The sequence below is a fragment of the Artemia sp. Qi Xiang Cuo genome, chromosome 8, assembly GCF_049724085.1.
Source record: "Artemia sp. Qi Xiang Cuo chromosome 8, ASM4972408v1, whole genome shotgun sequence".
Lineage (NCBI taxonomy): Eukaryota > Metazoa > Arthropoda > Branchiopoda > Anostraca > Artemiidae > Artemia > Artemia sp. Qi Xiang Cuo.
The window spans coordinates 47,876,199-47,891,987 of NC_142801.1; the positions used below are offsets into that span (position 1 = coordinate 47,876,199).

General features: G+C 30.9%; 1 protein-coding gene and 1 long non-coding RNA gene across 2 annotated transcripts in view; one reads left to right on the top strand and one right to left on the bottom strand.

The window, feature by feature from the left end:
* The window catches only part of LOC148949493 (zinc metalloproteinase-disintegrin-like batroxstatin-1), a 149,834-nt gene that overhangs the window by 101,801 nt on the left and 32,244 nt on the right, over positions 1-15,789 (bottom strand). The window lies entirely within an intron of this gene.
* LOC148949494 (uncharacterized) overlaps positions 1-15,789 on the top strand; it is a 73,236-nt gene that overhangs the window by 23,705 nt on the left and 33,742 nt on the right. The gene's annotated exons all lie outside the window — the stretch shown is intronic.

Sequence of the window (15,789 nt, forward strand, 5' to 3'; positions counted from 1 at the left end):
TATATATATATATATATATATATATATATATATATATATATATAAGTAGAAAGGCCTTATTGACTCGTGACCTAACCACGTGGTAGCACCAAATATGAGCATAGAGTCCCTAGGGAGAACACCTGTGCTGTCAGTACCGATCCCACACCATATATGGGCATGGAATCCCCAGGGAGAACACGTTTCCGAGAAATGTCTCCGGGCGAAGTTTATTAATGTCTTTGATGTATTTCCAAGGAGAATTGTTTCCGGGCTAATGTTTATTAATGTCTGACAGGTGATGTCAAGGCTGATTGATTTGTCATGAAAGGGAAATTGTTTTCAGGTAAATGTTTTGATCTTAGAGATGAAGAGATTAACGCGGGAAAGGGCTTCCTAGTAATTTGAAATGTGACAGCGAAGAGATGCCAAAATCATAACGAACACGCTGAAATTACGTTTAGGGATTATTTGGGCGAAACCGTTTTTGAAATTTTAGGGAATTATTTCGGCGAAACAGTTAGAGACATTTTAAAAGATGATTTTAGAAGATGTTTTAGAAGAGGATTTGAGGGTGAAACTCTGTGGTCGTTACAATACACAAGTTCCATTTGAACAGTGTCGTGAGGTCCCCTACCCCAACCCCACAGGGCTCCGTTCCCCCTACCCCAACCCCAAAGGGCTCCGATCCCCCTACCCCCACCCCGAAGGAAGCCCCCGGTCCCCAAAGGTCCCCCGGGCTCCCAAAGGGCCCCCGGATCGCCAAAGGCCTCTGAGCCCCCATTTGCAAATGTTTTTTAAATTTGCACATTTTGGGACACGCATGGGCCCCACCCCCCAACTGTTTACTCCCCCTCACAAATGTAGTGTTCTGTCATGGTTTACCGAGTCAGAGTTAAAGTTTCTTGACTTTTCAAATTTCGGTCAGGATTTTTTTCGTTGAAATACATGATTTTCAATATATAAGTAGAGTTTTGTCATGGTTTAACTTGTAACACTCACATTCTCATGATATTTGAAAGTTCATTTTGAATTTCTTTCGTTGAAATGAAACGGTTGGAGTATTTCAGTAGTGTCTTGTTGTGGTTTACCATGTCACAGTTACATTCTCTTGATTTTTCAACGTTCATTGCGGATTTCTTTCATTGAATTGCAAGAGTTGGAATATTTCAGCTGTGTTTTGATGTGGTTTACCTTGTCACAGTTACGTTCTCTTGATTTTTCAAAGTTCATTGTGGATTTCTCTCATTGAAATATAAGAGTTGGAGTATTTTAGTAGTGTTTTGTTGTGGTTTATCTAGTCAAAGTTACATTTTCTGGATTTTTCAAAGTTCATTTTGGATTTCTTTCGATGAAATGCAAGAGTTGGAATATTTCAATAGTGTTTTGTTGAGGTTTACCTAATCACAATTACATTCTCTTAATTTTTCAAAGTTCATTTTGGATTTCTTTCGTTGAAATGTAAGAGTTGGAATATTTCAGTAGTGTTTTGTCATGGTTTACCTTGTCACAGTTACATTCTCTTGATTTTTCAAAGTTCTTTTTGGATTTCTTTCGTTGAAATGCAAGAGTTGGATTATTTCAGTAGTGTTTTGCTGTGCTTTACCTTGTAAAAGTTACATTCTCTTAATTTTTCAATGTTCATTTTGAATTTCTTTCGTTGAAATTCAAGAGTTGGAATATTTCAGTAGTGTTTTGTCGTGGTTTACCTTGTCACATTTACATTCTCTTGATTTTTCAAAGTTCATTTTGAATTTCTTTCATTGAAATGCAAGAGTTGGAATATTTCAGTAGTGTTTTGTTGTGGTTTACCTTGTCAAAGTTACATTCTCTTAATTTTTCAAAGTTCCTTTTGAATTTCTTTCATTGAAATGTAAGAGTTGGAATATTTCAGTAGTGTTTTGTCATGGTTTACCTTGTCATAGTTACATTCTCTTGATTTTTCAAAGTTCATTTTGGATTTCTTTCTCTTGAAATGCAGGAGTTGGAATATTTCAGTTGTGTTTTGTCATTGTTTACCTTGTAACAGATACATTCTCTTTATTTTTCAAAGTTCATTTCGAATTTTTTTAATTGAAATGCACGAGATGGAATATTTCAGTAGTGTTCTGTCGTGATTTACCTTGTAACAGTTACATTTTCTTGATTTTTCAAAGTTCATTTTAATTTCTTTAATTGAAATGGAAGAGTTGGATTATTTCAGTAGTGTTTTGTCATGGTTCACCGTGTCACAGTTACATTCTCTTGATTTTTCAAAGTTCATTTTGAATTTCTGTCGTTGAAATGCGAGAGTTGGAATATTTCAGTAGTGTTTTATCGTGGTTTACCATGTCACAGTTACATTCTATTATTTTTTCAAAGTTCATTTTGAATTTCTTTTATTTAAATACAAGAGTTGGATTATTTCAGTAGTGATTTGTCATGGTTTACCTTGTCATAGATACATTCTCTTGATTTTTCAAAGATTATTTTGTTTTTCTTTCGTTGAAATGCAAGAGTTGGAATATTTCAGTAGTGTTCTGTCATTGTTTACCATGTCACAGTTACATTCTCTTGATTTTTCAAAGTTCATTTTCAATTTCTTACGTTGAAATGCAAGAGTTGGAATATTTCAGTAGTGTTTTGTTGCGGTTTACCTTGTCACAGCTACATTCTCTTAATTTTTCAAAGTTCATTTTGGATTTCTATCATTGAAATGCAAGAGTTGGAATATTTCAGTAGTGTTTTGTCGTGGTTTACCTTGTCACAGTTACATTCTATTAATTTTTCAAAGATCATTTTGGTTTTCTTTCGTTGAAATGCAAGAGTTGGAATATTTCAGTAGTGTTTTGTCATGGTTTACCTTGTCACAGTTAAATTCTCTTGATTTTTCAAAGTTCATTTGAATTTCTTTCATTGAAATGCAAGAGTTGGATTATTTCAGTAGTGTTTTGTTGTGCTTAACCTTGTCACAGTTACATTCTCTTAATTTTTCAAAGTTCCTTTTGAATTTCTTTCGTTGAAATGTAAGAGTTGGAATATTTCAGTAGTGTTTTGTCATGGTTTACCTTGTCACAGTTAAATTGTCTTGATTTTTCAAAGTTCATTTTGTATTTCTTTCTCTTGAAATGCAAGAGTTGGAATATTTCAGTAGTTTTTTGTCTTGGTTTTCCTTGTCTCAGATACATTCTCTTTATTTTTCAAAGTTCATTTAGAATTTCTTTCATTGAAATGCACGAAATGGATTATTTCAGTAGTCTTTTTTTGTGATTTATCTTGTCACATTTACCTTCTATAGATTTTTCAAAGTTCATTTTGAATTTCTTTCATTGAAATGCAAGAGTTGGATTATTTCGGTAGTGTTTTGTCGTGGTTCACCCTGTCACAGTTACATTCTCTTGATTTTTCAAAGTTCATTTTGGATTTCTTTCGTTGAAATGCAAGAGTTGGAATATCTCAGTAGTGTTTTATCGTGGTTTACCTTGTCACAGTTACATTCTATTATTTTTTCAAAGTTCATTTTGAATTTCTTTCCTTTAAATACAAGAGTTGGATTATTTCAGTAGTGATTTGTCATGGTTTACCTTGTCATAGATACATTCTCTTGATTTTTCAAAGTTTATTTTGGATTTATTTCGTTGAAATGCAAGAGTTGGAATATTTCAGTAGTGTTATGTCATTGTTTACCATGTCACAGTTACATTCTCTTGATTTTTTAAAGTTCATTTTCGATTTCTTTCGTAGAAATGCAAGAGTTGGAATATTTCAGTAGTGTTTTGTCGCGGTTTACCTTGTCACAGCTACATTCTCTTAATTTTTCAAAGTTCATTTTGGATTTCTATCATTGAAATGCAAGAGTTGGAATATTCCAGTAGTGTTTTGTCGTGGTTTATCTTGTCACAGTTACATTCTATTAATTTTTCAAAGATCATTTTGGTTTTTCTTTCGTTGAAATGCAAGAGTTGGATTATTTCAGTAGTGTTTTGTCATGGTTTACCATATCACAGATACATTCTCTTAATTTTTCAAAGTTAATTTCGGATTTCTTTCGTTGAAATGCAAGAGTTGGAATATTTCAGTAGTGTTTTGCTGTGGTTTACCTTGTCACAGTTAAATACTCTTAATTTTTCAAAGTTCATTTTGAATTTCTTTCGTTGATATGCAAGAGTTGGAATATTTCAGTAGTGTTTTGTCATGGATTACCTTGTCACAGATACATTCTCTTGATTTTTCAAAGTTCATTTCGAATTTCTTTCATTGAAATGCAAGAGTTGGAATATGTCAGTAGTGTTTTGTCTTGGTTTACCTTGTCATAGTTACATTCTATTAATTTTTCAAAGTTCAGTTTGAATTTCTTTCGTTGAAATGAAAGAGTTGGAATGTTTCAGTAGTGTTTTGTCATGGTTTACCTTGTCACAGATACATTCTATTGATTTTTCAAAGTTCATTTCGAATTTCATTCATTGAAATGCAAGAGTTGGAATATTTAAGTAGTGTTTTGTCGTGGTTTACCTTGTCAAAGTTACATTCTCTTGATTTTTCAAAGGTCATTTGAATTTCTTTCATTGAAATGCAAGAGTTGGATTATTTCAGTAGTGTTTTGTTGTGCTTTACCTTGTCACAGTTACATTCTATAAATTTTTCAAAGTTCATTTTGAATTTCTTTCATTGAAATGCAAGAGTTGGAATATTTCAGTAGTATTTTGTCATGGTTTACCTTGTCACAGTTACATTCTCTTGATTTTTCAAAGTTCATTTTGGATTTCTTTCGTTGAAATGCAGGAGTTGGAATATTTCAGTAGTGTTTTGTCATGGTTTATCTTGTCACAGATACATTCTCTTGATTTTTCAAAGTTAATTTCGAATTTCTTTCATTGAAATGCAAGAGCTGGGATACTTCAGTAGTGCTCTGTCGTGGTTTAATTTGTCACAGTTAAATTCTATTGATTTTTCAACGTTTATTTGAATTTATTTCATTGAAATGCAAGAGTTGGATTATTTCAGTAGTTTCTTGTCGTGCTTTACTTTTCCACAGTTACATTCTCTTAATTTTTCAAATTTCATTTTGAATTTCCTTCGTTGAAATTCAAGTATTAGAATATCTCAGTAGTGTTTTGTCATGGTTTACCTTGTCACAGTTACATTCACTTGATTTTTCGAAGTTCATTTTGAATTTCTTTCATTGAAATGCAAGAGCTGGAATATTTCAGTAGTGTTTTGTCGTGGTTTACCTTGTCACTGTTACATTCTCTTAATTTTTCAAAGTTCATTTTTAATTTCTTTCGTTGAAATGCGAGAGTTAGAATATTTCAGTAGTGTTTTGTTATGGTTTACCGTGCCACAGTTACATTCTCTTGATTTTTCATAGTTTTTTTCGAATTTCTTACATTAAAATTTAAGAGTTGGAATTTTTCAGTAGTGTTTTATAGTCGTTTACATACTCACAGTTACATTCTCTTAATTTTTTGAAGTTCATTTTGAATTTTTTTAGTTTAAATGGAAGATTTGGAATATTTTAGTATTGTTTTGTCATGGTTTACCTTGTCACAGATACATTCTCTTGATTTTTCAAAGTTCATTTCGAATTTCTTTCATTGAAATGCAAGAGTTGGAATATTTAAGCAGTGTTCTGTCGTGTTTTACCTTGTCACAGTTACATTGACTTGATTTTCAACAGTTCATTTTAATTTCTTACATTGTAATGCAAGAGTTGGATTATTTCAGTATTGTTTTGTTATGCTTTACCTTGTCACAGTTACATTCTTTTAATTTTTCAAAGTTTATTTTGAATTTCTTTCATTGAAATGCAGGAGTTTGAATATTTCATTTGTGTTTTGTCATGATTTATCTTCTCACAGTTACATTCACTTGATTTTTCAAAGTTCATTTTGGAATTCTTTCGTTGAAATGCACGAGTTAGAATATTTCACAAGTGCATTGTTGTAGTTTACCATATCGAAGTTACATTCTCTTAATTCTTCAAACTTCGTTTCGGATTTTTTTCGTTGAAATGAAAGAGTTGGAATATTTCAGTAGCGTTTTGTTGTGGTTTACCTTAACACAGCTAAATTCTCTTAATTTTTAAAATTTAATTTTGAATTTATATCTTTGAAATGCAAGAGTTGGAATATTTCAGTAGTGTTTTGTTGTGGTTTACCTTGTCAAAGTTACATTTCCTTGATTTTTCAAAGTTCATTTTGAATTTCTTTCGGTGAAATGCAAGAGTTGGAATATTTCAGTAGTGTTTCGATATGGTTTACCTTGTCACACTTACATTCTCTTGATTTTTCAAAGTTCATTTTGAATTTCTTTCATTGAAATGCAAGAGTTGGAATTTTTCACTAGCGTTTTGTCATGGTTTACCATGTCACAGTTACAATCTCTTGATTTTTCAAAGTTCATTTCTGATTTCTTTCATTAAAATGCAAGAGTTGGAATATTTCAGCAGTATTCTGTCGTTATTTACCTTGTAACACTTGCATTCTCTTGATTTTTCAAAGTTCATTTTGAATTTCTTTCATTGAAATGCAAGAGTTAGAATATTTCAGTAGTGTTTTGTTGAGGTTTACCTTGTCACAGTTACATTCTCTTGATTTTTCAAAGTTCATTTCGAATTTCTTTCATTGAAATGCAAGAGTTGGAATATGTCAGTAGTGTTTTGTCGTGGTTTACCTTGTCACAGTTACATTCTCTTGATTTTTTAAAGTTCATTTGAAGTTCTTACATTGTAATGCAAGAGTTGGATTATTTCAGTAGTGTTTTGTTGTGGTTTACCATGTCACAGTTACATTCTCTTAATTTTTCAAAGTTCATTTTGTATTTCTTTCGATGAAATGCAAGAGTTGGAATATTTCAATAGTGTTTTGTCGTGGTTTACCTTGACATAGTTACATTCTTTTAATTTTTCAAAGTTCATTATGAATTTGTTTCGATGAAATGAAAGAGTTGGAATATTTTAATAGTGTTTTGCCATGGTTTACCTTGTCACACTTACATTCTCTTAATTTTTCAAATTTCATTTTGGTTTTATTTCGGTGAAATGCAAGACTTGGAATTTTTCAGTAGTGTTTAGATGTGGTTTACCTTGTCACAGTTACATTCTCTTGATTTTTCAAAGTTCATTTTGGTTTTATTTCGGTGAAATGCAAGAGTTGGAATATTTCAGTAGTGTTTTGTTGTGGTTTACTATGTCACAGTTACATTCTCTTAATTTTTCAAAGTTCATTTTGGATTTCTTTCGAAAAATGCAAGAGTTGGAATATTTCAATAGTGTTTTGTCGTGGTTTACCTAGTCACAGTTACATTCTCTTAATTTTTCAAAGTTCATTTTGAATTTCTTTTGTTGAAATGCAAGAGTTAGAATATTTCAGTAGTGTTCTGTTGTGGTTCACCTTATTACAGTTACATTTTCTTGATTTTTCAAAGTTCATTTTGAATTTCTTTCGTTGAAATACAAGAGTTGGAATATTTCAGTAGTGTTTTGTCATGGCTTACCTTGTCACAGTTACATTCTCTTGATTTTTCAAAGTTCATTTTGAATTTCTTTCATTGAAATGCAAGAGTTGAAATATTTCAGTAGTGTTTTGTTGTGGTTTACCTTGTCACAGTTACATTCTCTTAATTTTTCAAAGTTCATTTTGGATTTCTTTCATTGAAATGCAAGAGTTGGAATATTTCAGTAGTGTTTTGTGATGGTTTACCTTGTCAGAGTTACATTCTCTTTATTTTTCAAAGTTCATTTTGAATTTCTTTCATTGAAATGCAAGAGTTGGATTATTTCAGTTGTGTTTTGTCGTGGTTTACCATGTCACAGCTATATTCTCTTGATTTTTCAAAGTTCATTTCGGATTTCTTTCGTTGAAATGAAAGAGTTGGAATATTTCAGTAGTGTTTTGTTGTGGTTTACGTTAACAAAGTTACATTCTCTTAATTTTTCAAAGTTCATTTTGAATTTCTATCGTTGAAATGCAAGAGTAGGAATATTTCAGTAGTGTTTTGTTGTGGTTTACCTTGTCACAGTTACATTTCCTTGATTTTTCAAAGTTCATTTTGAATTTCTTTCGGTGAAATGCAAGAGTTGGAATATTTCAGTAGTGTTTTGATATGGTTTACCTTGTCACAGTTACATTCTCTTGATTTTTCAAAGTTCATATTGAATTTCTTTCATTGAAATGCAAGAGTTGGAATATTTTACTAGTGTTTTGTCATGGTTTACCATATCACAGTTACATTCTCTTGATTTTTCAAAGTTCATTTTGAATTTCTATAATTGAAATGCAAGAGTTGGAATATTTCAGTACTGTTTTGTTATGTTTTACCTTCTCACAGTTACATTCTATTATTTTTTCAAAGTTCATTTTGAATTTCTTTCATTGAGATGCAAGAGTTGGATTATTACAGTAGTGTTTTATCGTGGTTTACCATGTCACAGTTACATTCTCTTAATTTTTCAAAGTTCATTTTGAATTTCTTTCGATGAAATGCAAGAGTTGGAATATTTTAGTAATGTTTTGTCGTGCTTTAACTTGTCACAGTTACATTCTTTTAATTTTTCAAAGTTCATTTTGAATTTCTTTCGATGAAATGAAAGAGTTGGAATACTTCAATAGTGTTTTGCCATGGTTTACCTTGTCACACTTACATTCTCTTAATTTTTCAAATTTCATTTATGTTTTATTTCGGTGAAATAAAAGAGTTGGTATATTTCAGTAGTGTTTTGATGTGGTTTACCTTGTCACAGTTACATTCTCTTGATTTTTCAAAGTTCATTTTGGTTTTATTTCGGTAAAATGCAAGAGTTGGAATATTCCAGTAGTGATATGATGCGGTTCACCATGTCACAGTTACATTCTCTTAATTTTTAAAAGTTCATTTCGGATTTCTTTCAATAAAATGAAAGAGTTAGAATATTTAAACAGTATTTTGTCGTAGTTTACCTAGTCAAAGTTACATTTTCTTGATTTTTCCAACTTCATTTTAAATTTCTATCGTTGAAATGCAAGAGTTGGAACATTTTAATAGTGTTATGTTGTGGTTCACCTTATTACAGTTACATTTTCTTGATTTTCCAAAGTTCATTTTGAATTTATTTCGTTGAAATACAAGAGTTGGAATATTTCAGTAGTGTTTTGTCATGGATTCCCTTGTCACAGTTACATTCTCTTGATTTTTCAAAGTTCATTTTGAATTTCTTTCATTGAAATGCAAGAGTTGGAATATTTCAGTAGTGTTTTGTTGAGGTTTACCTTGTCACAGTTACATTCTCTTAATTTTTCAAAGTTCATTTTGGATGTCTTTCATTGAAATGCAAGAGTTGGAATATTTCAGTAGTGTTTTGTCATGGTTTACCTTGTCACAGTTACATTATCTTAATTTTTCAAAGTTCATTTTGAATTTCTTTTCTTTTAAATCAAAGAGTTGGAAAATTTAAGTATTTTTTTGTCATGGTTTACCTTGTCACAGATACATTCTCTTTATTTTCCAAAGTTCATTTTGAATTTCTTTTGTTGAAATGTAAGAGTTGGAATATTTCAGTAGTGTTTTGTCAAGGTTTACCTTGTCAGAGTTACATTCTATTGATTTTTCAAAGTTCATTTTGGATTTCTTTCGTTGAGATGCAAGAGTTGGAATATTTCAGTAGTGTTTTGCCGTGGTTTACTTTGTAAAAGTTACATTCTCTTAATTTTTCAAAGTTCATTTTGGATTTCTTTCGTTGAAATGCAAGAGTTGGAATATTTCAGTAGTGTTTTGTCGTGGTTTACTTTGTCACAGTTACATTCTCTTGATTTTTCAAATTTCATTGTGGATTTCTTTCGTTGAAATATGTTTTGTTGTGCTTTACCTTGACACAGTTACATTTTCTTGATTTTTGTTAGATTAGGTTAGGTTAGACTAGATCAAGTTAGGTTAGGTTAGGTTAGGTTAGGTTAGCCTACGTACGCGCGCGTACGTAGGCTAACCTAACCTAACCTACCTTAACCTAACAAGGTAAACCATGACAAAACACTACTGAAATAATCCAACTCTTGTATTTCAATGAAAGAAATTCAAAATGAACTTTGAAAAATTAATAGAATGTAACTGTGACAAGGTAAACCACGATAAAACACTACTGAGATATTCCAACTCTCGCATTTCAACGAAAGAAATTCAAAATGAACTTTAAAAAATCAAGAGAATGTAACTGTGTTATGGTAAACCATGACAAAACACTACTGAAATAATCAAACTCTTTCATTTCAATGAAAGAAATTCAAATGAACTTTGAAAAATCAAGAGAATGTTACTGTGACAAGGTAAACCAAGACAGAACACTACTGAAATATTCCAACTCTTGCATTTCAATGAAATAAATTCTAAATGAACTTTGAAAAATCAAGAGAATGTAACTATGACAAGGTAAACCATGACAAAACACTACTGAAATATTCCAACTCCTGCATTTCAACGAAAGAAATCCAAAATGAAGTTTGAAAAATCTAGAGAACGTAACTATGACAAGGTGAATCACAACAAAACACAACTGAAATATTCCAACTCTTGCATTTGAATGAAAGTAATTCAAAATGAACTTTTGAAAATCAAGAGAATGTAAGTGTAACAAGGCAAACCATGACAAAACACTACTGAAAATATTCCAACTCTTGCATTTCAATGAAAGAAATTCAAAAATGAACTTTGAAAAATCAAGAGAATGTAACTGTGACAAGGTAAACCCCAACAAAACACTACTGAAATATTCCAACTCTTGCATTTCAATGAAAAAAATCCATAATGAACTTTGAAAAATCAAGAGAATGTATCTGTGACAAGGTAAACCATGACAAAACACTACTGAAATATTCCAACTCTTCCATTTCAACGAAAGAAATTCTAAATGAACTTTGAAAAATTAAGAGAATGTGGCTGTGACTAGGTGAACCATGACAAAACACTACTGAAATATTCCAACTCTTGCATTTCAAAGATAGAAATTCTAAATGAACTTTGAGAAATCAAAAGAATGTAACTGTGAGAAGGTAAACCATGACAAACCACTACTGAAATATTCCAACTCTTGCATTTCAACGAAAGAAATTCAAAATGAAATTTGAAAAATTAAGAAAATGTAACTGTGACAAGGTAAAGCACAACAAAACACTACTGAAATAATCCAACTCTTGCATTTCAATAAAAGAAATTCAAATGAACTTTGAAAAATCAAGAGAATGTAACTGTGACAAGGTAAACCACGACAGAACACTACTGAAATATTCGAACTCTTGCATTTAAATGAAAGAAATTCGAAATGAACTTAGAAAAATTAATAGAATGTATCTGTGACAATGTAAACCATGACAAAACACTACTGAAATATTCCAACTCATGCATTTCAACGAAAGAAATCCACAATGAACTTTGAAAAATCAAGAGAATGCAACTGTGACAAAGTAAACCATGACAAAACACAACTGAGATATTTCAACTCTCACAGTTCAATGAAAGAAATTCGAAAGGAACTTTGGAAAATTAAGAGAATGTAACTGTGACAAGGTTAAGAGCAACAAAACGCTACAGAAATAATCCAACTCTTATATTTAAATGAAAGAAATTCAAACGAACTATGTAATATCAAGAGAATGTAACTTTGATAAGGTAAACCACGACAAAACACTACTGAAATATTCCAACTCTTGCATTTCAATGATAGAAATTCGAAATGAACTTTGAAAAATCAATAGAATGTATCTGTGACAAGGTAAACCATGACAAAACACTACTGAAATATTCCAGTTCTTGCATTTCAACGAAAGAAATTCAAAATGAACTTTGAAAAATTAACAGAATGTAACTGTGACAAGGTAAAGCATGACAAAACACTACTGAAATAATCCAACTCTTGCATTTCAATGAAAGAAATTCGAATTGAACTTTGAAAAATCAAGAGAATGTAACTGTGAGAAGGTAAACCATGACAATACACTACTGAAATATCCCAACTCTCGCATTTCAACGAAAGAAATTCAAAATGAACTTTGAAAAATTAAGAGAATGTAACTGTGACAAGGTAAACCACAACAAAACACTAATGAAATATTCCAACTCTTGCATTTCAATGAAAGAAATTCAAAAAGAACTTTGAAAAATCAAGAGAATGTAACTGTGACAAGATAAACCATGACAAAACACTACTGAAATGTTCTAACTCTTGCATTTCAACGAAAGAAATCCAAAATGAACTTTGAAAAATTAAGATAATGTAACTGTGACTAGGTAAACCACAACAAAACACTATTGAAATATTCCAACTCTTGCATTTCATCTAAAAAAATCAAAAATGAAGTTTGAAAAATTAAGAGAATGTAAGAGTGACAAGGTAAACCACATAAAAACACTACTGAAATATTCAAAGTCTTTCATTTCAACGAAAGAAAACCAAAATGAACTTTGAAAAATCAAGAGAACGTAACTTTGACAAGGTAAACCACATCAAAACACTACTGAAATATTCCAACTCTTGCATTTCAACGAAAGAAAACCAAAATGATCTTTAAAAAATCAAGAGAATGTAACTGTGACAAAGTAAACCACGACAAAGCACTACTAAAATATTCCAACTCTTGCATTTCAATGATAGAAATCAAAAATTAACTTTGAAAAATTAAGAGAATGTATCTGTGACAAGGTAAACCGCAACAAAACACTACTGAAATATTCCAACTCTTACATTTTAACGTAAGAAATTCAAAATGAACTTTGAAAAATTAAGAGAATGTAACTGTGATATGGTAAACAATGACAGACCACTACTGAAATATTCCAACTCTTGTATTTCAACGAAAGAAATAAAAAAAAAACTTCAAAAAATCAAGAAAATGTATCTGTGACATGTCAAACCTTGACGCATCACTACTGAAATAATCCAACTCTTGTATTTCAATGAAAGAAATTCAAAATAAACTTTGAAAAATTAAAAGAATGTAACTGTGACATGGTAAACCACGAGAAAACACTACTGAAATATTCCAACTCTCACATTTCAACGAATGAAATTCAAAATGAACTTTGAAAAATCAAGAGAATGTATCTGTGTTATGGTAAACCATGACAAAACACTACTGAAATAATCCAACTCTTGCATTTCAATGAAATAAATTCAAATGAACTTTGAAAAATCAAGAGAATGTTACTGTGACAAGGTAAACCACGACAGAACACTACTGAAATATTCCAACTCTTGCATTTCAATGAAAGAAATTCGAAATGAACTTTGAATAATCAATAGAATGTATCTGTGACAAGGTAAACCATGACAAAACACTACTGAAATATTCCAACTCCTGCATTTCAACGAAAGAAATCCAAAATGAACTTTGAAAAATCAAAAGAATGTAAATGTGACATGGTAAACCGTGACAAAACACTACTGAAATATTCCAACTCTTGCATTTCAATTAAAGAAATTCAAAATGAACTTTTAAAAATCAAAACAATGTAACTGTGACTAGGTAAACCATGACAAAACACTACTGAAATATTCCAACTCTTGCATTTCAATGAAAGAAATTCAAATGAACTTTGAAAAATCAAGAGAATGTAACTGTGACAAGGTAAACCGCAACAAAACACTACTGAAATATTCCAACTCTTGCATTTCAATGAAAGAAATTCAAAATGAACTTTGAAAAATCAATAGAATGTATATGTGACAAGGTAAACCATGACAAAACACTACTGAAATATTCCAACTCTTGCATTTCAACGAAAGAAATCCAAAATGAACTTTGAAAAATTAAGAGAATGTAGCTGTGACAAGGTAAAGCAGGACAAAACACTACTGAAATATTCCAACTCTTGCATTTCAGTGAAAGAAATTCAAAATGAACTTTGAGAAAAAACAAGAGAATGTAACTGTGACAAGGTAAACCGTGACAAAACACTACTGAAATATTCCAGCTCTCGCATTTCAACGAAAGAAATTCAAATGAACTTTGACAAATTAAGATAATGTAACTGTGACAAGGTAATGCACGACAAAACGCTACTGAAATAATCCAACTCTTGAATTTCAATGAGAGAAATTCAAAATGAAGTATGAAAAATAAAGAAAATGTAACAGTGGCAAGTAAAGTAGCGACAAAAAACTACAGAAAAATTCCAACTCATACATTTCAACGAAAGAAATTCAAAATAACATTTGAAAAATTAAGAGAATGTAACTGACTTGGTAAAACATAACAAAACACTACTGAAATATTCCAACTCTTGCATTTCATCGAGAGAAATCCAAAATGAACTTTGAAAAATGACGAGAATGTAACTGTGACAAGGTAAACCACAACAAAACACTACTGAAATATTCCAACTCTTGCATTTCAACGAAAGAAATCCAAAATAAACTTTGAAAAATCAAGAGAACGTAACTGAGACAAGGTAAACCACATCAAAACACTACTGAAATATTCCAACTCTTGCATCTCAATGAAAGAAATCCGCAATGAATGTTGAAAAATCAAGAGAAGATAACTGTGACATGGTAAACCACAACAAAACACTACTGAAATATTCCAACTCTTGCATTTCAACGAAAGAAATTCAAAATGAACTTTGAAAAATCACGAGAATGTAACTGTGACAAGGTAAACCACGACAAAACACTACTGAAATGTTCCAACTCATGCATTTCAATGAAAGAAATTCAAAATGAACTTTGAGAAATCAAGAGAATGAAAGTGTGACAGGGTAAACCACGACAAAACACTACTGAATTATTCCAACTCTTGCATTTCAACAAAATAAATCCAAAATCAACTTTGAAAAATCAAGAAAATGTATCTGCGACAAAGTAAACTACAACAAAACACTACTGAAATATTCCAACTCTTGTATTTCAATGAACGAAATCCGCAATGAACGTTGAAAATCAAGAGAGTGTAACTGTGACAGGATAAACCACAACAAAATGCCACTGAAATATTCCAACTCTTGCATTTAAATATAAGAAATTTAAAATGAACTATGAAAAATCACGAGAATGTAATTGTGACATGGAAAACCTCAACGAAACTCTACTGATTTATTCAAACTCTTGTATTTCAATGATAGAAATTCGAAATGAACTTTGAAAAATCAAGAGAATGTAACTGTGACATGGTAAACCATGACAAAACAGTACTTTTGTGAGGGGGAGTCAAAAGTTGGGGGGGGGGGCCCTTTTGTTTCCCAAAAGTCGCAAATTAAAAAATATTAAGAAATGGGGCGCAGGGGTTGTTTGCGGTCCGGGGCCCTTTGGGAGCCCGGGGGACCTTTGGAAACCGGGGGCTTCCTTCAGGGTTGGGGTAGGGGGATCGGAGCCCTTTGGGGTTGGGGTAAGGGGATCGTAGCCCTTCGGGGTGGGGGTAGGAGGATTGTAGCCCTTTGGGGTTGGGGTAGAGGACCTCACGACACTGTTCAAATGGAACTTGTGTATTATAACGACCACAGGGTTTCACCCTCAAATTCTCTTCTAAAACCTCTTCTAAAATCATCTTTTAAAATGTCTCTAACTGTTTTGCCGAAATAATTCCCTAAAATATCTAAAACGGTTTATATATATATATATATATATATATATATATATATATATATATATATATATATATATATATATATATATATATATATATATATATATATATATATATATATATATATATATATATATATATATATATATATATATATATATATATATATATATATATATATATATATATATATATATGTAATAACTATAATCTGAGAGAAAAAATTTACTTTTGTGCATCTGAAACTTATTTAAAAAAAATAAAAAAATATTAATAAAAATTATAA